The 26,243-nt window shown below is 41.6% G+C and overlaps 2 long non-coding RNA genes across 2 annotated transcripts in view; one reads left to right on the top strand and one right to left on the bottom strand.

The window, feature by feature from the left end:
• LOC121038428 (uncharacterized) overlaps positions 1-24,129 on the bottom strand; it is a 26,179-nt gene extending 2,050 nt beyond the window's left edge. The window contains exons 1-2 of the long non-coding RNA XR_005794342.1: positions 23,115-24,129; positions 8,638-8,643 (exon numbers count right to left, since the gene is read on the bottom strand). This is a non-coding gene — a long non-coding RNA (uncharacterized LOC121038428). The remainder of the gene's footprint in view (positions 1-8,637; positions 8,644-23,114) is intronic.
• Positions 18,188-20,881, top strand: LOC121038426 (uncharacterized). Its single transcript, XR_005794340.1, has 3 exons — positions 18,188-18,327; positions 18,846-18,878; positions 20,782-20,881. It is a non-coding gene; the product is annotated as an uncharacterized LOC121038426 (long non-coding RNA).
• Positions 24,130-26,243: the final 2,114 nt, after the last annotated feature.

Genomic DNA, 26,243 nt, shown 5'->3' with positions numbered 1-26,243 from the left:
TCACTTGCCCATATCAACTAATTTCACCCACAGCTGTTACTCCCCCCCCTCCCCCCCCCCCCCCCCCCCCGCCGTGAGCTTGAAAAGACACATTCCCCTTGAATTCAACAAAGGGAAATGATGTAAAGAAACAAAAATGCCTCCAATAATTACGGGAAAGAATTGGCTTAATAACAGCTGTGGGTGAAATTAGTTGATATGGGCAAGTGAATCACACTGAAGCTCTGCTGGTAGCTCCAGGTTTCTGTAATGGGTGTAAGTACGGTATTAACTGGGCACCTGTTCTTCTCTGGGATTCGTTTATCTTGTAAAGGAGCGATTAAATGGAGATGCCATTACAATTTGGAACACCCAATTCTTCATCACTTTGGGCCACAGGAATATATTTCCTCTCAAGTTACAAATCGTACTGCTATTAGGGACTTCTATTTAATGGACAGAGATGGTAAATGAAACATAACATTTTTGATGAAATCCAGTTTTTCAATTTTCTTTTTCTTGTTAGGGCTCATTTTGGTTTTCTTTCTATGAAATGTTAGCATTCCCTACATTGAAAAAGGTATACTTTTAGGTCTTTTTTTTTTTAATTGAAATTTATTGTCAAATTGGTTTCCATAAAACACCTAGTGTTCATCCCAACAGGTGCCCTCCTCAATACCCATCACCCACCCACTCCTCCCTCCCACCCCCCATCAACCCTCAGATTGTTCTCAGTTTTCAAGAGTCTCTTATGGTTTGGCTCCCTGACTCTCTAACTTTCTTTTTTTTTCTTCTTCCCCTCTCCCATGGTCTTCTGTTAAGTTTCTCAGGATCCACATAAGAGTAAAAACATATGGTATCTGTCTTTCTTTCTGTGTGACTTATTTCACTTAGCATAACGCTCTCCAGTTCCATCCACGTTGCTACAAAAGGCCATATTTCATTCTTTCTCATTGCCACGTAGTATTCCATTGTGTATATAAACCACAATTTCTTTATCCATTCATCAGTTGATGGACACGATATACTTTTAGGTCTTATTTTTCTTCTCTTTTTAAAAATAGTGTTTATTTCTGAGAGAGAGAGAGAGAGAACATGAGTGGGGAAGGGACAGAAAGAGAGGGAGACATAGAGTCTGAAGCAGGCTCCAGGCTCCAAGCTGTCAGCACCGATGCAGGGTTCAAACTCACAAACTGTGAAATCATGACCTGAACTGACGTCTGACATTTAGCTGACCGAGCCACCCAAGTGCCCTTAGGTCTTCTTCTAGATGATTTATAATGTTAAGTTTTATGATCAAGTGTTTGATTTTTGTTTATGGTATGAGGTATGAATCGTGTTTTTTTTTAATCGTACAGGTATTTGTATTTTTTCCCAGCATAATTTGTTGAAAGACTTCTTTCTTCTATTGAGTAGTCTTAGCATTTTAGTCCCAAACAAAATAACTGTATATGAATGAATCAATTTTTATACTCTGTGTTTCACTCCATGGACCCATTTTTCTGTCTCTAAGTCAGTATCTCAGTGATTTGATTAATTTAGTTGGAAAAGTTTTTATATAGGTGGTGTGATTTTCTAACTTTGTTGTTTCCCAAGATGCTTTTGGCTATCTGTCAGTTTTTACTTTGTCATGTACATTTTGGAATCTGTCATTTTTTACAAAAAAGCCTGCCAAAACATTGATTGAGAATGAATTGAAGATATAAACTGATATCCTGATGTTGTTGCTCTTTGTAAGCCATGAATACTGTATATACATCTACATTTATTTCTATAGATCATTTTCCATCATCAATGTTTTGTAGTTTTCACTATCGAGGTCTGGCCCCCTTTTGGATAAATTTATTCGTAAATAAATACATATTTTGGTGCTGTTTTAGATAGTGTTGTAAAATGTTCATTTTTCAGTTGATCATTGCTAACACATGGAAAATAAAATTGATCTTTCTATATTAACTTTCTGTCTGTGATGTTACTTTAAATCACTTATGTTTTCTAGCAGATGTTTTTTGCCTGTGCGTGTGGTTGTATGTGTGCATCACCACATCATCTTCAAGTAAAGTCAGTGTTTCATCATTTCTGACCTTTTCACATGTCGTTTTCTGCTTCTCTCACCTGTTGGACTGCATAGGAACTTCTTAAAGGTATCAGTTGGAGGGGATGAGAGCAGAGATCTTTAGCAATTTCTGATCCCTGATAGTAGGAGAAAGCATTCAGGGCCTCTCCATTGTACATATTATTAGTGGTAGCCTTTTGTAGATGCCATTTAGCCGATGAAGACATTTCTTCAGTTTGGAGTTTACGGAGAGTTTTATCTCTCTCTCTTTATTTATTTATTTCGACCCTACCTGGAAGTTCTTTCTTCAGCGGTTCCCTTCACTCGACTCCTATAACTTTCTACTTTTTTTTTTCCTTTTCTTCTCCTTTTTTCTTTTTCTAATTCTTAAGTTAGTTAACCTTTGTGATGAGTCGTGCCTTTAAGGCTTGCGTCCCAGCAGGTCTCGCTGTCCCCACTGCGGTAGCTTCCCAGTGGTTTCTAGTAGCTCCTTCTTTCCTTCTCCCCGCTGGTCGCTCCCAGCCAGTTCCATCAGTCCAGGGTCTTGTTTCTCAGTCCAGTGTGTTGTTTCCTGCCTGCAGGTGGCTTCCTGTTGCGGTTCAGCATGTCTCTGCTATGCAGTGGGCCACGTGCATAGTTTCTCCACCGAGATCTGAATTTTCAGCCTCAGAATCCTTCGTTCTCATTTATTCGTTCCTTGTGTACTCGGCTCCATCCTTAGTGGTATTGGCTGTTCTCTGTATCTGCTATTCCTGAATTCCCCTAAATTCTCTTTTATATTCCAAACTTTGTATATCTTTACAGTTCCGTTTCTAAATGTTCCTCATATGTCAATAAATAAGCTTTCTCTGTTCTATTTTCTGTATGCTTTACGCCTCCTGAATGGACCCTGACAGCTACAATTATCTTAAAAATGTTCATCTAAGGAAGGAGAGGAATCAGTTCGGCCTGAAGATTTGTTATTGACAGAGCAGCTGTAATCATACGTGCTCACCACTAGAGGGGGATGCTTAATTACTTTTTACGGAACCAGTCGGTCCGCTTGTGTCTTGTGCCACAGTCACAGAGTAACCACAGTTCGTTGCTAGTTACTTGTTATCACTTGTGAGTGATTTTTTTCTAAGTTTATTTATTTATTTTGAGAGAGTCAGAGACAGCGCAAGCAGGGGAGGGGCAGGGAGAGAGACAGAGAAAGAGAGAGAGCTCCGCCATGCAGAACCCCAGATGGGCTGGAACTCATGAAACTGTGAGATCATGACCCTAGCCTAAACCAAGGGTGGGACGCTTAACCGACTTTGCTACCCTCAGACATAAAATCCTGATGCCTCGTTGATAGCGTTTTTGGCCGAGTGGATTCTATGCACTTCCCGCCCTTGATTTGTAGCCACATGTGTTCTGACTCCAACCACCTACAAGGCTGTCACGTGTGGAAGGCCAGGTAACCCGCAAGGGGTCGGCAATTATGAAGACTTCGGATTCTGCTGCAAGATTGTAGGCCTTAGATGGTTGAGAACAGAGGAATTCCAACACAGGATTAACATTTTCATGATAATTTTTCTTGTTAAATTGGCTAACTTATTTTTTCTTGTTAATAAATTATATTTATTTATTTATTGGCATTCCTCCACCCTTTATTATTTTTTCTTTAATTGTCATGTTTGCTAACATACAGTGTCATTATGTATGTTACAGTACATGCAGTTGGCTAACATACAGGGTTACGTATGTTACAGTAACACACAGTTGGCTTCAGGAATAGATTCTCGTGATTCATCACCTGCATACAACACCCAGTGCTCATCCCAACAAGTGCCCTTCTCAAATGTTCATCTCCCATTTTCTCCACTCTCCCAAACCCCCACCCCAATCAACCCTCAGTTTGTTCTCTGTACTTAAGAGTCTCTTACGGTTTGCCTCCCTCTCTGTATCTTATTTTTCCTTCCCTTCCCATATGGTCATCTGTTAAGTTTCTCAAATTCTACATATGAGTAAAATCATATGATATCTGTCTTTCTCTGACTGACTTATTTCACTTAGCATAATACACTCCAGTTCCATCCACGTTGCTGCAAATGGCAGTATTTCGTTCTTTTTCATCTAATTATGGCTAACTTCTTGAGGAAGGAACTTGGGGAGACAGTGTATGTGCAAAGACAAAGTTTAGAAAGCTATTTCAGGCCACTCATGATGCTGACCCTGTTCCGGGAGAACAATGCAGGTGATGAGAAGCTGTCTGTTTCTGGATATATTTTGAAAGTGGAGCTTAAGGATTGCTGACAAGTTGGGTATGGCTTGTGAAAGAACAGAGGAGTCAGGCATCATTTTGAAGGTTTGTACTTGAGCAACTGGAACATTAATGAAGGGAGCAAATCTTCACAGAACTGTATGTGTATTATGTACATTTAGGTAGAAGTTGATGTAGGCAGAAGAATGGCCTCCACGGTGGCTTCAGGCCCAATCCCCAAGAGGGTCAGTTATGAGGAGATAACACACTGAAGAATATGTTGTGTTGTATGACAAAAGCGTCTTTACAATAATGAAGGTTATTATACTTGATCTTGAAATAGGGAGATTACCCTGGATTATCCCGCTGAGCTCAATGTAATCACATGAGCCCCAAAGAACAAAAGAGGAAGACAGAGGTGGAAGGCAGAAATATTTGAGTCACAGAAATGGTTCAAAGTGCCTTTGTAGATTTGACAGGAAGGAGACCATTTGAGCAGGAAGTAAATTCTTCAACAACCCACATGACCTTGGAGGCAGGTTCTTCCCCAGGATCTCCAGAAAAGAGCAGAATTCCTCCTGTCTTGGTGTTTGCCTTGTAAGGCACTAAGCAGAGAATCCAGTTGGGCTAAGTAGTGCCTTGAATTCTGATGCACAGAAATTGTGAGATGCGTATTGTTTTAATATGGTGATTTTGTGGTAATTTGTCACCATAGCAAGGGAACACTATCATATGAGGAAACTCAGAAGCAAGTGTTGCATGCATACAACTCTTAGCCAAGTGTCCTCTGGGCGGTGAGGTTTTCCCCCAGTACTTTTATTTCCTATTTCAGGCTCTGTTTGCTTCCCACTTATTGTCTGCATAGCTGGGGAAACGGACCTACTCACAAGAAAGTTATTCTGTTCCAGCTTTGGGTTAGTCATTTTTATTATTTTTTATTATTTTTTTAATTTTTTTTTCAACGTTTTATTTATTTTTGGGACAGAGAGAGACAGAGCATGAACGGGGGAGGGGCAGAGGGAGAGGGAGACACAGAATCGGAAGCAGGCTCCAGGCTCTGAGCCATCAGCCCAGAGCCCGACGCGGGGCTCGAACTCACAGACCGCGAGATCGTGACCTGGCTGAAGTCGGACGCTTAACCGACTGCGCCACCCAGGCGCCCCGGGTTAGTCATTTTTAAATAGCTGTGGCCAAACCTTTGTGGATTTGGTCCGTCAATTTGTCGGTTGCCTGCCCATCAGCCCCTCCAGTGAACTGACAACTGCACTGTGCCTTTCTTGAACTACTCACGTTCTCCTTTCATGGCAGGTGACGGTCAAGTTTCTGCTCTCTCTCAGAACTTGATCCTCAATTTGGACCATTTCAGCCTTGTTTTCGGATTCTGTTGATCCCTTCTCTGGATCATTCTTTCTGTCCACACCTACCATTCAGTCTCTCAGCTGAATGCCTGCTCAGTACCAGGGTGTGGGGTCATACAGTGACATCCTCCTTGACCCACTGAAGTGAAACTGTCTGGTCATGCCTTCTCTATCTAATTGGGAACCTGCCTCGATGGGATTCAGGCCTATTCACTGACAAACAGGAAAAAGGTCTCTTAGACTCATGTCTTTTGATGATGTAATTCTTCCTCTAGGATTTTGAGGGGTAGCTCTCCAAGCCTTCCCTGAAAACCTCCAAGGTGGCATGAAAGTGAAAACATAGTTCACCTTTAGGAGACCTCATTGTGTGGTGCCCACTTATAGACTGAACCCCACTGATCCACGCCTACCCTTGTGTAATCCCTTCCCTTTGAGTGGGTGGCATGTGTGACTTGAGTCTAACAGAGCATGACAAAGGCCATACGATGTCACTCTCTTGATTAGGCTTTGTTCACATATCGGAAAGACAGAATTTCCTGCTGGCTTTGAAGAAATAAACATTCACGTTACAAAATGCTTATGGAGAGAACAACGTGACATTGGAGCTGCAGTTGACCTCTCAGACTTGAGGGTGGCCTCAGCTGAGGGTCAATAAGAAGCTGGGCTGTCAGTCATACAACTGCCAGGAAATGAATTCTGTCCACGACCATGTGACATTAGAATAAGATGCAGAGCTTCAGAAAGGAACAAGGCTTGGCTGAAACCTTGCTGGCGGCCTTGTGAGAGTCTGTGGAGAGGACCTGGTGTGTTAGCGCCTAAACTCCTGACCCATGGACTCTATGAGAATGTAATGTGTAATGTTTAAAGACACACTAAATTCATGATATTTAGTGATGCAGCAATAGAGAAGTAATATGATTGATTTCAGAGTCCTAAGTGTGTTCAGATGTAAGATCATTTGAATATATGTATGAAGGGTTTTGCTAGCTTTGGAACAACATTTCCCTTTTTACCTGAGATTGAGTATGGTGAATGTTGCCCACTGTCACCAGTCTTATTCAACATTGTACTGAAGGTCTAAGCCAGTTCAATAAGGCAGGGAACAGGAAAGGTGCATAAGGTTTGGAAGGGAGCAAATAATGTTACTACCATTTGTAAGGTACATTATTGTATGTATAGGTGATGGAAGATTATTAAATGGGATTACTAATAAAATTTAGCAACATAACTGCATATGAAGTCAATATACAAAAGCATTTTTCTTCTGTTTTTGGTTTTACCAGATGAAGAAATAAAAAAAATTATTTTCTTTATTTTTTTTATAAAAAGAGAGGATACAAAAATTTAAAAATGTTTTATATATTTTTGAGAGGGTGCAAGTGAGCGATGAGTAGAGAAAGAGGGACAGAGGATCTGAAGCCAGCTCATCTCTGACAGCAGCGAGCCCAATGTGGGGTTTGAACTTACAAACCCCGAGATCATGACCTGAGCCAAAGGCGGATGCTGAACTGACTGAGCCACACAAGCACTCCCCAATTATTTTTATGTTAATTTATTTTTGAGAGCGAGAAAATGACGTGGGGAGGGGCAGAGAGAGAGGGAGACAGAGGATCCAAAGCAGGCTCTGTGTTGACAGCAGAGAGCCTGATGCGGGGCTCAAAATCAGGAACTGGGAGATCACGACCTGTGCTGAAGTCCAGATGCTTAACTGACTGAGCCCGCGGTAGCCCTTAAAAATTAATTTTAAATGAAATTATTATAGGTTCAAATGGATTAAATAGCTAGGAATAAGGTCACATTTTTGCAGAATTTTCTGTTAAGAAACAGAAAAGACTGTTGCCATAATTTAAAGAAAAACGTCATAGCCGATAAATAGATCATGTTTATGGATTGAGGGCTCAATAATTTAAAAAAGCCAATTATTTTCAAATTGTATATACTTTCAAAACAACTTATAGAAATTCCATAAAATATTTTTGTGGAAATTGACTAATTTATAATTTATATGTATAACGAAAGAAATCTTGGAAGAAGAAGAAACTTGGAAAACTTTCAGGGCTGATGAGCAGATATGAAGACCTATTATAAAGATTATCAAAAGACAAGACATAAGTGTTTACTGAATTCTTTGAAAAAAAGAGAATCCTCGTGCAGGGTCGGTGTAATGTAGGTTGGTGCAGCAGCTGTGTAAAATAGTGTGAAGTCTTCTCCAAATACTAAAAATACAAGTATCATAGTATCTGGCAAATCCACTTCTGGGAAGGAAAAAAACCCACTGTCTTGAATTCATATTTGTACTCACATGCTCATTGGAGCCTTATGCAGAGTGGACAAGACATGGAACCAACTTAAGTGTCCATTGGTGGATGAATGGATAAATAAATGGGATATATACACAACTGGTATATTATTCATCCATAAAAGAGAAGGAAATACTGCTATTTGTGACAACACGTGTGGACCTCGATAGTATTACTCTAGATGATATAAGTCAAAGAGAAAGATAAATACTGTATGACCTCACTTGTAAGTGGAATCGTAAGGTGAAAATTGACCTCACAGATACAGAGAACAGATTGGTGGTGCCAGAGGCAAGGACAAAACGGGTGAAGGTGGTAGAAAGGCACAAACTTCCAGCTAAAGACGTTCTGGGGAATGATGTTCAACATGGTGACTACAGTTCACCATACGGTATGTGGGTCTGCAAGTTGCCAAACGAGTAGATCTTCAAAGTTCTCATTACAAGAAAAAAAATTGTAACTATTTGAGGTGATACATGCTAACCAGATATATTGTGGTAATCATTTTGCATTAGATATTTATATCAAGCCCTTATGTTGTACCCCATGAAGTTACACAGTGTTATATTTTTTTATGTCTCAATCAAACTGCAAGAAAAAACAGCCCGGGACACAACTACAGGAAAGTTCATTTTGGATGGTTGCTTCTGTGAACCATCACAGGTATGGCTAGTTGAAGATGGGAGGCCTTGACCCTTCCTGTCAGTTCTTACATGTCACCAAGTACTTCTAATTTCATTTTTCTCGGTTTGGCAAATGTGCAGTCAACGAGAGCTGTCTGACAGTTTTGTCAGGAGAGTGTTATTGCCCAAATCTTAGGAACCCACTGTCAAATACATGAAATGTGTTCCACCAAGAGTTGGTAGTTTAGCTGTATAGGATGAATTTCTCTTTTCTTGAGTGAGCCTACCCTACTTTACAAGTGACTATCCATGTGTCTCTCAGGTAGCTCCTTGTGCTTCTGGGGAAGCTGAATCTACCCAGGTCTTTAGGATGGAACCTGTGGCTGAAACCTAAGCAAACCAGTGAGCGAATCTCCAATCTTCGGTCACAGTTGATTGTTCAGGGATGGAGAGATTCGTGAGAGGCAGGTGACTTAGGTTGATCCAATCAGACTGAAGGTTAAAGTTTTTGTATTGAAATAAGGGAGGAGATCCACACTTCATGTTATCCGAGTTGGGGGAAGATTTGAGCCCAGGATTGAATGAAAGCCATTTCTAGGAGGACAAAAGACAAAACTCACTGAAAATAGAACCAATCATCAAAGAGCCAGAGGCAAGAAATGGAAAGAATAAAGTCCTTTGGTCCCACCACTTGAGCTATAAGCTCTAGCGTCATGTGAAGACAGCTGTCATTCTAACTTTCCCAGGCCCACGAGTCAATCATTTCCATTAATATTGTAGACACATTGAGATATTTCTCCCCTGCATATCCAGTTAAAAGCATTCTCCATGCACCTGGGTGGCTCAGTCAGGTAAACGTCTGACTTTGGCTCAGGTCATGATCTCTCAGTTTGTGGGTTCAAGCCCCGTGTCAGGCCCTGTGCTGACAACAGAACCTGGAACCAACTTCAGATTCTGGGTCTCCCTCTCTCTCTGCCCCTCCCCACTTGCATTCCGTCTGTCTCTCTCAAAAGTAAACAAACATTAAAAAAAAAAGCATTCTCCTTAGTCTGATGTTGTGGAGACTTTAAGCAATTATAAAAATACTAACCAGCACGTGGAAAAGTGACTGGAACGTGACAGGCGCATTTGCTTAAAAATATTTATTTATTTATTTATTTATTTATTTATTTATTTATTTATTTTGATGTGCAAGCAAAATGGTGTGTGTGTGTGTGTGTGTGTGTGTGTGTGTAAAAGATAATAGTTAATTACTCTTATGTGTAAAAATAGTAAAAGTTAGCAATAAAATTAACAATCATTTATATCCTCTAGTTAAGTGTGAATGTGGGCCCCACCCTGGGGCCTGAGCTTGTGTTCTAACAGGACCTAGTTTATCTTCCTGTTTCCTGTTCCATCCGTGTTCCTTCTTCAACACCTGCAAACACACAGTTCATGTCTTAACAGAAGACCCCTTGACGTTGTCCCCTTTGAAATTGAGACACGCCATCATTTCAACTCTCTGTCCTATTTTGGCTCCTTTACAGGCATTCAGAAGGGGTAATAGCCACACCAGGATATCAAGGGGTTTTAAATATTTTTCTTCCTTGGATAAGACCTGGAAAGTTGGTCTTCTAGGATTAATCATGCCTTTCCACTCCCAGTTCTTCTCCCTGATGACACATGTGTGTCACCTTAAGAACACCTTAAAGTTGTTCTGAACGCATAGGCCTTCGAATTTGATGGAGAATTCCTGTTTGTTTTACTTTGCAATGGTTCCAAAGCAGAAATTTATACAGCACCTTGTTCAGTCATCATGGCCATGTCGTTTCCTGGTTTGTTACTGGCAGTTAGGCCCCCCTGAGGTATAGTCTCAACTTCATTCTGCTGCACCCTTAGCTCATTTCTCTCCTCCCATTCAGCAGGAAAGAGCAACTAACTGTCCCCTATGTTTGCAGGTAACAATCGTGGCTTTGATGTGCAAGCAAAATGGTTTTGTGTGGTGTGTGTGTGTGTGTGTGAAAAATAATGGTTAATTACCCTTATGTGTAAAAATAGTAAAAGTTAGCAATAAAATTAACGATCATTTATATCCTCTGGTCTGTTCTTCTTTAGCTGAATCCTCCTAATGACCACTGCACAGACTGAAACCTTCCAATCTAATTTTAAGGCACTTTGGGCAGATGAAATACCATCTGACCTATCTCTCTGCCTCTGGGCAGGATCAACTCCTGCCGTGCAGAGCATATTCTTTCTTCTTTTGAAATGCTAGGATCCTCAAGGAGAGGGAATGAGTCCCAGGGTCCCCTCATACCGTTCCTTCGGAGGTCACTGAGCCCTATTTTCAAACTGCCTACCCTCTGCCTTTGGGTAAACAGATAAAGAGGAGTTCTCTGTCTTCCAGCAAGTTTAGTATATTTTGGAAGATAAATTGTATACAAATGGAAAACTTGGGAGCCATTTCTGGTGTCAGAACTATCTTAGAATTTATTTCTATGTATCAGAATGTCTTTCCATCTAGCCTGAATCTTTGTTGCTTTTGTTAAGCTCGCAAGATGGTGGAAGTAGTTTTTATAGTTCACTTGCGGCCATGAGATGAAATGGTGAAACTATCTCATGACTAAGTTAAAGATTCAAACAGTTAAGACCAGTAGATTCGAGATAATCTAATCTGATATCCTAATTCCTCATCTATTCGTTTCTCTGACAGGTACAGTGCATCATCATCTTTTCATGGGCTTTTCTAGGCCTGCGGATAGAAAATAGACAAGACTGCTTTCCCACACGGAGCTTACATTGTATGAGGGCGACAGAGACAATAAGGAGACTATATAAGAATGTGAAATCATGTAAGATCTGTGGAGAAAAATGATAGCAAGAAAGGGGGATATGGATTGATGGGGGCTGGGCTGCTACGGGCATAAGAGGAAGCGGATGAGGACTCTGAGGCTGAGAGATGGAAGGAGCCTTGTCCAGGGACAGACAGCAGGTGATAGCCATGGCGAGGCACGAGCCAAGGTTTCTTACTGACAGTCCTGTGTTCTTTCCTCTTTTCCTCCTGCATGTGCCAAGATCAGAAGGCACCCTTACGAAGGTTCTGTGTCCTGATCACACTGATGATAGTCGACAGGGGCAAAGACTGGGTAATGTGCTTTTCTCAAAATATAGCTACATTTATCTTTAGTTTGATTATAGGGTAAAAATGAATTTATAGGTCAGTGGTGATTTTGTAAGAAGACACAATAAATGCTTTATTATGTATATGATTTTCAGTTGAGAAAGCACTCTTTACCTCTTTGATCTTCATGACAATCAATTGAGAGGGGAAAAAAACTGTTTTCACATCGTTATTCCCATTTTGAACTGATAAGGAAATTGAGAGCCGTAGAAGGTAAGTGCTCAAGCTCAGTTGAAGGAGTTCACACATTAGTATGCATCCTCTGTGGCTGGGATCAAGTCATTCTGCCCTCGTCAATCCGTTTGAGATATGACTTGTGTACCAGGTAAGGCCCGTAAGGGTGTGAACCGGTGCAGCCATGTTGTCTGTTCACTTTCCTGCACAGATAACATCTGTTTGCATGTGACTGTTTCTCGGTGACCAAGGCTAGTTACAGTAATGTGTTTGGAAGGAGAAAGTTGTATTGAGGAATGGTCACTTCATATTGCACTAACCAAGTGAGGAAGAAGGAACAAAATCCACTTTGATCACTTATTCTGCAAAATTCTAAGATCCTATACAACAATCACTTTTGTATGCTTAGATTATCTGCAGATGAGGAGTTTGGCTAAGGCACGAAAGGAATGTCTTGTCTCTTCTTGACTCTGTCTGGAGCCACACTGGGGACACCAGGAGTGGCTAGAGGCTAAAATCATTTGGAGGCTCTTTCAAACATGTTTCTTGTGCTTAGTCATGGATGCCATTACAGTGGAGATTAGTGGCGTCTGTAGACCAGAATGTCTATATGAACTTTTGTTGCGGCTAGGGACTTCTCAGTATGGTTAACAGAGTGGAGATGATTCCATCTCAAGATGGTTAACAGAGTGGAGATGATTAATCTCCTTTGTCAGATCCCAAAGTTCCTTAGGTATATTTCTTTACCATTAATTACCTTAGCGTAGATTCTACCACAGTTTTCCTCATGTAACCAGAGTAGAGTTTTTAATCTTGGTGAATTTAACACGGCTATAATCCTTTACTATTGTAAAAAATGTATCCACTATTAATACTTGACACAATAAAGTCCCTTATGTAATTGTATTCCTCTAGTATATGATCCAGTCTAAGATCACATATTTTATCTAATTACTTGGTGTCTTAATCTCCTTTCCTTTGGGCCAATGTTTCTGCTTTAAAAAAAAGTCTTGCATGGCATTGATAAGTTGAAGATCACTTGCCCTCCCGTTTTGAAAAAATACAAATTTCCTCGTTTGGGGTTTTTTAAATTGTCCCTCATAATTAGATTCAGGTTATACATTTCCCACCAGAGTGCTACACAGGGGGCATTATGTCCTACGCAGGGTAAATGATGAACTCTTATGATCCAATCCATGTGGATTTCTCCAAAGTCTATCTATTGTCTATACAAACACTGAAATTATTCTTGACTTAAACCTTGATGCAGTGCAGACTTCCTCTTGAAAGATGTGTTCTGAAGGTTTTGGTATGAATTAATATCACCTCAGAATCTGTTCTTCTCAAAAGAGGCCATAAGTCTTTCCCTCCCTCCCTCCCTTCCTTCCCTCCCTCTCTCTCTTCCTTTCTCCTTCTTTCCTTCCTTCCTTCCTTCCTTCCTTCCTTCCTTCCTTCCTTCCTCACTTTCCTTCTACAAAGGTGCCAATAGGTGAACAATAATTGCAGATAAAATTTATATCAGTGTCCTAGATATTTGAGCAGGTTTTTGAATAAATAGTTGTCAGTGTACAGAGTCAACATCTGGCAAGTGTGATGATCTCACAAGCCTGAGAATGTAAATGTTAGGGTAGAAGCAAGTGAGCAGGAAGAAGCAGTCTTGACGGTATTTCAAGGTCAGCTTGGCACCATATTCATACTGATACTGCCCTAAGGTGTCAGGAGGGAAACTGTAGAAACATGAGTATTGTCAGACGTCCAGGAGGTTAATGAGATGATCAAAGATGGAAGGAGTAAGTGTGAAGTTTTAGGGAGGTGAGGAGGAGGAAAAAGGAGGCTCTTTTAAGTATTTCAGGGTGCACCTGCCACTGTCTTCAGAAACGTATTTCCCTAGGATATCAGGGGTGACACTCTCAAAGTGTCATCGTTTTCAGATTTCCAGGAAGGGCATTTTGGATGCCTGGAATGTTGCACAGCCAGTGACATTTAACTAAAATAAAGGCAATTTAGTACTGAAGTTTGGATGGGGTCAAAGGATGATGGAAGCTACAGATTACTGGAAGATGACAAAGACATTCGGATGAGAAAGAAGTGTAGACAGAAATGGGAAGAGCTTCAGAAAACGGAAAGAGTGGAAAAAGCAAGAAAGACAGGAGTGACAATGAAGTATTCCTAGAAGAGAAATAAAAATAAAGTGATAAATTTGGGAACTATCACTCCTCTGAATTTAGCTTCATAGGGGAACATTCAGTGGTTTGCCCTGGGCTTTCCAGCATGGAGCAGCCATTCAGACTTGGAGGGAGGACCATGGGACAATGGTAGGAACTGATATAAAGCAGTAAGTGGGCTGATCCTGGAATGGGAAATGAAGGAGAAATAGGGGAAGATGTGGAAGTTCCTTTCGTTAATTAGGAAAAGCCAATGATGGGGAGAATTCGTGCTTAGCAGAGATCTTTCCTGTTAGCAAAATAATGAACAAAGACACATGGAAGTTCTGGAGAACACTTTCCTGGATTTTCATTACAGGAAGTACCTGTGAGGTGTTGAGGTACAGCTTAGTAAGGTGTAGGCTTCACCTGTATGTGTGGAAGTCATATTTTCCCCGAAATGTGCATGTTGTTTTTTGTGTAACTCTGCGTATATCCAGATTTATTTGAGTAAAGAGATTGGAGGCAACAAAGTACATTTGTAGCTAAACACCATTGGAATTCTGTCGTGGTTAATTTTGCTTATGGGATTCCTGCCTGCCTAACTCTTCCTTGTCTATTTTAGATCATAACTCTAGGCATTTCTTGAGCTTCTGCTTTCCAAGATGTCATCCATATCCACTGTCCTGCTTTTCAGAGTATATCCCTCCCGAATATGTGAAGAAAAGCCCTCTCTGTTTGCTTTATGCTTATTTTATGACTTTCTATTTCATTCATTAATGCATTCTTAACTCACATTTCTCAGGAGCTTACTAACTGCTTGGCACTCTGGGGAGTCCTATGAAATATTGTTGAACAAAGTAACCTTTTGTTCCGTTAGATCATATTTATTGACAGAGGAGGCAGAAAACCAGACAAACGAAGAGCAAAGAAACAAAGAGTCAAGAAAATATCAGGTAGCCCTAAATATTATGATGGGAATAGAATCAAGTTATCTGGTTGTAAGTTGAGGGGTACTTGAGTTTAGAAGCCATCAGACACTTCCCTGAAGAGGTGGTATTGAAGTTGAGACTGAATGGTAAGAACGTATGATAGCAGTGACATGTATTGAAAAAGAGTAGATTTCGGAGTTTCAGATTTCTAATGCTGGAGAGTCACTGTGCACTCTTTGTATCTCTCAGCTCCTTGAAGCAGAACAGGGAAAGATCTTCCCTTTGGTCCTAATACCAAATCCTCCCATCACCCTGGGACTTCCCTCAGCCTTCATCAGTCTGTGCCTTGTTAATCTTGTTTTGTTGAGACTCAGTTAGGTGTCCTTGCCCGTTGCAGCCCATGACTGCTACAGAGACTTCCACCTTCTGAGTGGTGTACTTTGAAGGGTGAGGGGTCTGGTTTTCGACTGAGTCCTTGATGCTTCTCTCTAGGGCCTGTCTTCAGGCTGACGCTGCTTTTCTGGTTTCATCTCAGGGCCTGTCTCCCTTTCAAATATGCTTCACAGAAGAGTATACCCTGGTGACTGGGGTCAGGTTTGTGATCATTGGAAAATCTAGGGATTAGAGAGCTGTGATCTCTGTATGCATGAGTACGAAGGTGTCACAAATTTAAGATGACCCCATTTCATCTTTCTCAAATATTTAATATAAACATTATAATCAAGATGATAGGTCTTCTTGAATAAACCATCTAAAAGCACACTGTGAATAAACTAAAACATCTGTGTTATTTTGGAAATCTTCGTGGTTTTAGAAAAGGTAAACATGTTAATATTTCTCATCTTGTATAAGTCCTTAAGTGATAAGAACATGAGACACACTCAATTAAACGAGTCGAGTAGGCAAATCCTGGAAGAGGGAATTCAAGTGGTCTACAAATGTATGCACGTGCTCAAATGTACTATAATCAGGAAGTGAAAATAAGCATAACAAATACTCCCACCAAAAGAGCACTGTGGTTCTCTTTTCTCTAGAAGCTTGCCAGCACTTCTTATGTCTTGTCTTTTTGATGTTTGCCATTCTAACAGGTGTGAGGTGATATCTCATTGTGGTTGTGGTTTGCATCCCCTGATGATTTATAAGCCCTAGAGAGCTAATGCACAGTATAGCGATAGACGCAAGATAAACAACAATATTGTTATAGTCATCAGACTTGCTAAGAGAATAGAACTTAATGACTCCAACCTCTAAAAAGAAATGATAATTCTGTAACATGATAGAGGTGTTAATTAATGGTACAAGGCAATCATATTACAACATACAAATGTATCCAATTTACATGGTGTACACCTTAAATTTGCACAGGGTTGAATATCAAGTGTATTTCTTTTTTTTTTTTAAATTTTTTTTTTCAACATTTATTTATTTTTGGGACAGAGAGAGACAGAGCATGAATGGGGGAGGGGCAGAGAGAGAGGGAGACACAGAATCGGAAACAGGCTCCAGGCTCTGAGCCATCAGCCCAGAGCCTGACGCGGGGCTCGAACTCACGGACCGCGATTTCGTGACCTGGCTGAAGTCGGACGCTTGACCTGGCTGAAGTCAGACGCTTGACCGACTGCGCCACCCAGGCGCCCCTCAAGTGTATTTCAATAGGAAAGTGGAAATAGATGTTCAATACTGTTCCATATGAATGAGACTCTCTCACTGAGGGTATGTCACAGTAAGCATCCTTTGTATGAACAAGAACAGCCTTCAAAGTACTAGAACCGTTTTTTTTTTTTAATTTTTTTTTTTAATGTTTATTTATTTTTGAGAGACAGAGAGACAGAGTGTGAGCGGGGGAGGGGCAGAGAGAGAGGGAGACACAGAATCGGAAACAGGCTCCAGGCTCTGAGCCATCAGCCCAGAGCCTTAGAACCGTTTAACTGCAATGGAACCTTTAGAAGGTAGTGATTTCTCATTCTTTCCAGGTTTTCCAAGACATGTTCAGTACCTCTCCTTGGAGATCGGAATCACACTTGGTTGTGATGTGAATATGGAGTATTGGATTCATTGCTGTATTGACTTAGTAGCTGGGGTGTGTGACTAGGGCAAATAGTTGGTTGTGTCTTGGTGCAGTGTTGGGCCCAACTCAACAGCTGCCGAGAGACCCGCATGGATAATGGGTTTGCACCCACTGTTTCCTTTCCTGGCAACACACTTTCCAAGATGTAATCAGATTGATTCCTCAGCATCTTCAAGTCTTTGTTCACATATCACCTTTCCCTTCATTCCTGTTATGACTACCTCATCTGAAATTGTAACCTTGCTTCCTGTCTCCAAAGATACTTTCCTTTCTCTCTCCTGTATTATTACATATTAGGCCTTATCCTTTTATAAACAATACACTGTGTTTTTCCTCCTTCTTCCCTCCCTTCCTAATCCCTTTCTTCCTTTCTCCTCCCTTCCTTCTTCCCCAACTTTCTCTTTCCCTACTTCCTTCCATTTCTTCCTTCCTTACTGTTCACTTTTTAATGCATGAACTCCCACAGTTGCATGTATCCCATGGGATTTTTAAGCACTTTGTTCATTGCTGTTTCTCTATTGCGTAGCCCTCACTAAATATTTGTTGGATGAATGCATCGATTCAATGGCTGCATTAATTAAGCAACGTTAGTTTCATTTTCTATTGTCTCTCTCTTTGACTTTGGATTTTTCCACAAGAAATGCTTCAATCCAGAGAGATCATATCAGTGTTGCTTCACTGTGCGTGAGTGTCAGATGACAGTATCTACATGTACACGAGGCAGGCCATCTGTGGAGGAATGTACAGCCTGACCTAGGTGGATGGATCTGAGAACAGGCTGCCATAGGAATCCTAGGGCTGAGCAAGCTGTAGGTGTCCATCTTCTAACGTGTCTGAAAGGGGCACTGCAGGGTGAGTGATCCCCCCAAGGCTAGGTGTTGGGTTCCTCTGGCTTGTCAGCAGAACGGGTAATCGTGGTGCCATTTGATCCTCTTAGTTGAGAGGAAGCCTGGAAACAAAGTTGTTTTCTGGAAAATGTTTCCTATTGAAAAGTCTTGACCTGAAACCTGTGTCATAATCAAGGGACTAAAGTGATCTTTTCAGAGGGCCTCTGGCTGTGCTGTTGACTCTCTAGTGGTTTCTCTCAGTACCAACATTGCCTGGCATTAACTAGCCTGGATTCTGATCTGGCAGTTCCTGATTGGTGCCCTCTGCCTATATAAGGTCAGGATGTGGAATGCTGAAGGCAGCGTCCTACCTTCTCCTGAGCTCCACGCTTTCTTATCTGTGCTCCCTGCTAATCAATTCACCAACATGAAGCTCTTGGCGTTGCTGGTACTGGTGGCCGTTTCCACCTTCCTGGTTTCAGGCCGTAAGTAAAGATTCTTATCTGAAAAGAAGGTCTGGGGCAAGAGTCCATCAACGTATACGCTCTGTGTGGGTGTGGGTTTGGAGGAGCTTAGAATGGTGGCCCCCACGTCCTCCACCCCACTGCCCTGTTCCATCCCCATTTTGACTGACCCCTCAAGATAGAGTGGACTCTCCCTTTAGGCTTTGGCAATCCAGTCAGGTCTTTGCTCAGTTTTAACCTTGGTGTTCAACGTCATTGTGAGTGTCGTTAAAATATGTTCAAGAATGTAATCAATAAAAAAATAAAGAAAAGAATGCAATCAGAGTTTTATTTCAGGAGAGCAGAAAATGGTGACGTATTATGTCTTTTGTGGGGTTTTGTTGGTTTTATATTATGTGTGTATGTTTTTGCCCTGAGCACAAGTAGAAAAGCCCAAGGTTCTTCAGTTATGACAGCCTGCAATGTTGTCTATAATTTCTCTTCCCTCTATGCCCTAAGCTGGTGTTTAATTTATGCCTATTTTTCTTTTTCTCTTGTAGAGACAACTGGCGCTGCAAGTGATAGCTCTACTGGTAAGTCTGTGTTTGTACTTCATGTCTTTCCTGCCATGACTGTTTTCCATCTCTGTCTCGTGTCACGCGGCCATGGAGGACAGAATGCAAAGCAGCTGCTTGGGAAAGCCACATTCTTGCTTGTAAAGTTCATTGTGACCATAGAAAATCTGCTGATTTCTTATACATTTTTAGAGAATATAGTCTCTGGAAAGGACCAATGCAAACTGTAAGTGTTGTCTAGGAGAAAAGACAAGGGATTATGGTCTGAATTTGTGGTGTGGGAATTTGGGGGAGTTGCATGTAAAGTCTTCTTGATGACCATAATTTGAGGGGGTGAATATAGGGTCAGTGTGTAGAAGTGGGATTAATCAGTTTCAGGATGAAGAAAGACAATGTAATTAATTCCTGAAGGTGATATAGAAATGACAGCAGTAGGCCTGCATGGGAGTGTGGAATGGAGATTGAGGAATATAGGGTGAAGTTGATGAATGGCCTTATGCTTTGTTCTTTGTAACGCATGCCTTAGTCCCATGCTGATCTGCATTTTTTTTTCTTATGTGAAACTGAAGGTTGTGTAAAAAAGCCCCAAGCGCATTTCTTGGGCTTCTCACAAGTGTCCTCTACATCCTATGCCGTGTGTGTTGTACTCATGCGTATATTGGGACGACTTCCCTTTTTGCCCTTCTCAGTTGGGGAAGGACTTGTTTTCTTTGGTAATAAGGGCATAGACTATGGTCAGACCTCATACACTGTGCCATACATCCTACCTGCAAAGCCAGGGCCAGCTGAAAAAATATCATCTCAAGTGATTGAGGACTGAGACATTATCGCTGCAGTGTGAGTGTTGAGACTGAGCTATCTACTTGCTGGGGTAGGTGTAACCCACAAGTGTGGGGTCTGACCCTGGCGATTTGTCAGAAGCTCTGGTGTATGGTGTGGAGAGTGATAATTGTCACCAAAATTGTCACATTTACTTTGAACTGGGGTGTTTGGGGGGCATTTGCTCATGTTTAATGCAGTCAGAATAGTACCCTTGTCTCCCTTTATGTCTAATGTGGCTCTCCTAGTTACTTCTAGAATAGGCGGAGTCCAACTTGAAGAACAGGTGAGACAAATATAATCCTCTTTAAGGCCAGAACTTGAGAGAAGAGATTGGACTTCATTCAAAGAAAGGAGATACTATTGTACAAATCTGAGATGCATGAACTTCTTTTTTTTTCCGCCGATACATGATCTTCTCCTTGTGTTGTTCTCCTATATAGTTTATTCTGCTACTCACACTGATTCATGATGCAGTGAAAACTGATCAGATCAAGTTATCCCATGGGAGGGAACCATAAAGTCATCTCACTAGGGATTTCCTTTTGCCTGTGAGCCATGATCCCTGTGAATAAGAACACATATGGATTTGGTATTTTGTGTTCACCACTAGGTGGATGTATTTGCTTGTCTCTTAGTCTTACAGTCCTTGTAAGGAAACCCCAAATTCTTTCTGTCCCATCAAGGGAAGGGCTAGGAAGAATGAGTCTGGGAAAAGTGGGTAGCCAGGCGAAAGAGAGGACAAACTATTGACAATTGCAGAACTGAATTCAGAATGAAGAATGTACCCCCAAGCTCAAGTGGGACAAATTCCATTCCTGGAGAAGAGTGAAAAGTCTCAGCTGGATCTTTTCTGTCTTTTTAAGTTTTCTTTTAAGTTTATTTACTTAGAGAGAGTGGGAGAGAGAGAGAGAGAGGAAGCACCAGCAGGGGAGGGGAAGAGAGAGAAGGAGAGAGAATCCCAATGAGGCTCTGCACTGTGAGTGCAGAGCTCAAGTGTCTCGAATTCATGAATCTTGAGATCATGACCTGAGACAAAATCAAGAGAAAATTAAACCACTAAGCCACCAAGAGCCCCTGGATCTTTTTCTTCTAATTTCAGCTGCTGCCACCACAGCTGCCGCCACCACAGCTGCCGCCACCACTGCAGCTGCCACCACTGCTGCTCCTGCCACCACTCCAAAGGGTAAGCCACTCATCTCTGTGCTTTCTTTTCGGGGCTCTTGATTCCTTGGTTCCCTATGATCCCAGCAGATTCTATTTTGTGGTCAGGAAGGAGAAGCCATGAGAGAGCTCTGTTTCCATCATTCTCTAATTATTTCTGGCTTTACAAATCAAGTCAGCAGATGGATCTCAGAGGAGCCCTGAGGTTGCAGCTTCTTGTTTACTAATATTACCTGCATGTTCCTGACATGTTGGCTTTAATAGGGAATTTTGTAGTTAGTAGAAATATTATTAGAAAGATAGGGAGGGGGCCAGGTGACTGTTTATGTGTATTTTTTATAGAAAAGTGTTTGTTTCTTTTATTTTTAAGTTTTTATGAAGTTTTTGTATTTGACAGAGAGAGAAAGAGAGAATGGAAGTGTTGGAGGAGGTGGAGGGGGAGACTGAGAGAGAGAGAGAAAGAGAGAGAGAGAGATTGCGAATCCCAGCAGACTCCATACTTTCAGTGCAGAGCCCGATGTAGGGCTCAAATTCACGATCATGACCTGAGCTGAAGTTGAACACCTAAGCTCGGAGCCACCCAGGTGTCCCAGTGTTTTTTTCTTTGAAAGACTTTTCTAAACGTAGACAACAGCTTTAAAATGAGGCCTCCTTGAAGCAGACACTTTTGAGCATTATTCAGGGTATTCCTGGGAATTTGGAAAGCCATTGAGGACCAAGATAGTACAGTCTTCCTATTCCTGATTCATCTTTCCCCTCCTTCTACTTTCATGTATCATCGATTATGAGATTTATTGACTGTGAACATATGCAAGGTATTGTGGTATAAAACTCAGATACAGGGTGCCTGGGTGGCTTATTGTTGTGTCAAGCGATGGACTCTTGGTTTTGGCTCAGGTCACAGTCTCATGAATTCTCTCTCTCTGCCTCAATCCTGCTTGCTTGCACTCTCCTTTGCTCTCAAAACAAACAAACAAACAAACAAACAAACAGTTTTTTTTTCATCAATTTTTTAAAATGTTTATTTTTCTGAGAGAGAGAGAGAGCTAGTGGGGGAGGGATAGAGAGAGAAGTAGTCACAGAATCCAAAGCAGGCTCCAAGCTCTGAGCTGTCAGTAGAGAGCCCATTGTGGGGGATGAACGCATGAACCATGAGATCATGACCTGAGCCAATTCCAGATGCTTAACCAACTGAGTCAGCCAGGTGCCCAAGCACTAAATTAAAAAAAATTCACATTGGGGCGCCTGGGTGGCTCGGTCGGTTAAGCGTCCGACTTCGGCTCAGGTCATGATCTCACGGTCCGTGAGTTCGAGCCCCGCGTCGAGCTCTGGGCTGACAGCTCAGAGCCTGGAGCCTGCTTCGGATTCTGTGTCTCCCTCTCTCTCTGCCCCTCCCCTGTTCATGCTCTGTCTCTCTCTGTCTCAAAAATAAATAAACGTTTAAAAAAATGAAAAAAAATATAAAATAATATAAAAAATTCACATAGAAATGTAATTTATTTTTTTTTAATTTTTTTTCAACGTTTTTTATTTATTTTTGGGACGAGAGAGACAGAGCATGAACGGGGGAGGGGCAGAGAGAGAGGGAGACACAGAATCGGAAACAGGCTCCAGGCTCCGAGCCATCAGCCCAGAGCCTGACGCGGGGCTCGAACTCACGGACCGCGAGATCGTGACCTGGCTGAATTCGGACGCTTAACCGACTGCGGCACCCAGGCGCCCCTAGAAATGTAATTTAAATATGAGTCATTCTACCAAGGAAACACTATAAAGATGAAGAAATGGAAATTTCCAAGGAAAGACTTTCCCCTGAACATATGGGAGAGGTTGCATGTGTGCTTAAATAATCAATGTGTTGAGGAAACTTTTTCAAATATTGCTTTATAGTCTTTCAGTGTCGGGGCCATTGCTTGGCACCTTGCACAAGGGTGAGTAGTGGGCAGTGCATGGAGGAGAAAATGAGTATATATCCCTGGTGAGAAGGTGGTAGGGTTGCTCTGTTGAGTCATAGAGAGAGAACTAGCACCTGTGGACCTACTTCCTGGGCTCTCTAGACTTCCAGCTTATCTGGGCTCCCAACCAGCCTTGCAAACCCCATTTTTGGGGGATGAACATCTCATGGCCATTTGACTCCATGGAATTCAGTGCCATTTGACATTTGTTGGTCTCCTTTCAGATTCCCGAAATGAAGCCACATTCTTCATCCTTTTTGAAACCTGCTTGACTATATATTTTATTCTTTTGCAGATGTTACGGGTTTGATTGGGAAACTTTTAAAGTTACTATTGTGAGATGGAAGTCTCCTGGATGTCCTGCATGTGATCCTGCTGGGCTCAGCCAGAATGTCCTTTCGTTTGATTTACTCCAACCACGTACCATGCCTATCATGTCTCTCCTATCTCTAATCAGTTTGTTTGTTTTCAAATAAAATTAACACTGAGCAACATCAAAAATAGTATATTTTTAAGATGTTGGGAAGTGGTTGTCCCATGCTTTCATCAGTCCTTAGTGACAGATTTTATTTAGTCCTTCCTGTGTCATTGTGAAATGGACTTTGTGTATGTCTACCCAATTTTTACACATAAGGCCCTCTTCTTGGGTGCATCAGTAGAGACTAGAGGTTTCTGTAACATGAATGCACTAATCAACATTTACTAGGCACCAGTGTCCATTCTGGGTTCCATCAATCTCTACTATTAACTGAGTCATAATTTTTCTCTTATCTGCAATGATATAGCAGGTGAGTAGGAGGAAAGCAGCCCTGCCATGTTGGAGTTGGCCTAGTGGCAATGGGTTGGGAGTTATGGAGTTATTAAGGGCTCACCTGAGCTGAGAGCCAGGACACGGTGTACTCCTTTTGGACATAAAAAGTCATAGAAGTCCAACAGCAGAGGAGGGCACTCAGTGACTGTGATGAAAGGAATCAAAAATCAAGATCACTTCATAGTGGGGCACCTGGATGGCTCAGTTGGTTAAGTGTCTGACTCTTGATTTTGGTGCAGTTCATGGTCTCAGGGTCATAAGATAGAACTCACACCACTCAGCAATAATGGTAGAGCCTGCTTGAGATTCTTTCTCTCCTTTTCTCTCTGCCCCTCCCCTGCTCTCTCCCTCTGTCTCTCTTTCTGTCAAAAACAGATCACTTCCCAGGTATGTTTCAATACAGACAAAAGCAATGTTAGTGTGGCAAGCCCACAATCGCACATATCCCTTTTTCCCAGTTAATGTGTGACTACTGCTCTATTACCTATCACAGCTTTGCCTTATTTTTCTCTTCTCCTTATAGAAAAGATTTCTTTATTTTATTTTATTTTATTTTATTTTATTTTATTTTAGGGACAGAGAGAGACAGAGCATGAACGGGGGAGGGGCAGAGAGAGAGGGAGACACAGAATCGGAAACAGGCTCCAGGCTCCAAACCATCAGCCCAGAGCCTGACGCAGGGCTCGAACTCACGGACCGCGAGATCGTGACCTGGCTGAAGTCGGACGCTTAACCGACTGCGCCACCCAGGCGCCCCAGAAAAGATTTCTTAAGATAACCAATCATAGCATACTCATGCCCCTTGACAGCATCCAAACCAGGGCAGAGGCCTGCTTCTCCACAACATCCTCCAAACCACCTAATACAAGCCCAAATCTTATATAACTCTTTTCTAACACCCTTGAACTGAGACACCTCTCTGCAATTCCCCTTGGTGTATGCTCTCTCCCACAGCAGTGACAAAGACCCCAAACTTCTCAGCTACAGCTGCTCCTGGTGGTTTTTGGCTGCCAGGCTTCAATACCTGAATGCACAATCAGGATGGATGTTACACATGAATGAGTCAAGTTGTCTTCATCGTTTCAACTGTGGGCATCTGCCCAGTTTTCCCACACTTACTAAATGGGATTCTTTAAACTTGTCCTAGTTCTTACCAGCAGTACACTAAGCAGTGCTCAATTCAAGAAGAACAACATGTCAATATTCTGATAAGGAAATGATGGTGTTTAGAATTTGATTTGAACTAAATCTTTTTGATTTTTAAAAAACGATTCTGAAAAAAAAAATAAAAAATAAAAAACGATTCTGGAATGCCAGTGGATCAGATGTACAGGAGACTGTTGAAGATTAAATAGGTGTATTCGGATTGTTTGAGCAGGATTTGGTGTGATCAAGGCTATTTGGGAGGTGCAATAGGCCAAGTGGAATGGGTAGGCCTTAATAGAGTTAGCCAACACCTTCTTTTCCACAGTAGTTTGAGTCTCCCTTGCACTACAGGATTTTCATAGAGTAGAGCTCAGTGTATGTTTACCATATATCCATAGGGATATCTGAATATATTAGAAATTGTCACAATTTAGTTAGGTAAGGTCTGGAGTTAATGAGCATTAGGGGAAAATTAGCACATACTGTGAGTATTCCTTCCTCAGAGGAATAAACTACAAAGAATGAAAACCTTTAGTATCCATAGAAGAACTGGAGGGTAATTGAAATGGCTAGCTAATATTCCAGGCCATGTCGCATCTGTGAAATTCCTGTGAATTGTGTCAGTTGGAGCAACAGGATATTGCCCAACTCTGCAACATGTTGTCATATTTTTCAGATCATGCTAATAAGTAAGAAGGTCAAAGACTATTAGGGCTAGGCTGGTTATGGCAAAATCATGCTCCTCACATAACGGTCCTGTTAGCCTCTTCTCACAAGGTCAGCAGAAAGATATGTGAATTTCAGCAGACCTGAGCCCAAACTGTTGGTAGATTGACTGAGAATTGGCTCCAGGTAATTCCTATGAGCCCATAGGATGTGACTATATGATAGAAGTTTCTGCCATCACCTATATGCTGGAATCTGGAATTTTTGGCTCAAACCAAGCAGGACTTCTTGCAACGTTGTCTTGGGTTTTGGATTTGAAAACTACTTGAAGGAATAGATCCTTCTCCCAGACTATTTGAAAAATGGTTGCTAGCTTGTCAGTGGTGTTTGATAAAACAAGCCCTCGCACTGATGAATATCAGGTGATTCTGAGGAGACAAATACCTTGGGCTTTCTGTTGTGTCCTGGATGATGCCATACATACAGTCGAATATGTATTGGCAGCTCGGGAGAGTTCACTCATAGAGTGGCAGTTTATTTTAAGGAGCATTCTAGCAGAAGAAGTTCAGGGAAAGTACCACACAAAACAAACAGGCTGTGTTGCTACTTGTTTGCAGAAAATAGAATTGCAGGGACATCCCTGACCTCATTCCTGAGTGGTCCTGGGCATGAAGGATCGAAGGACTACCCATAGAAATTCTTGAGTTGAGTTGAGGCCTATGTTGCTCTTTGGAAGTCAGTTGGTTGTTGATTTTTAAAAATTGTTTAAGTTTATATATTTATTTGAGAGAGAGAGAGAGAGAGAGAGAGAGAGAGAGAGAGTCC

The sequence above is a fragment of the Herpailurus yagouaroundi genome, unplaced genomic scaffold, assembly GCF_014898765.1.
Source record: "Herpailurus yagouaroundi ecotype Mexico unplaced genomic scaffold, PumYag 166, whole genome shotgun sequence".
NCBI classification, from domain to species: Eukaryota; Metazoa; Chordata; class Mammalia; order Carnivora; family Felidae; genus Herpailurus; species Herpailurus yagouaroundi.
The sequence above is the reverse complement of the archived record's forward strand: the minus strand, read 5'-3'. Positions and strand labels throughout refer to the sequence as shown.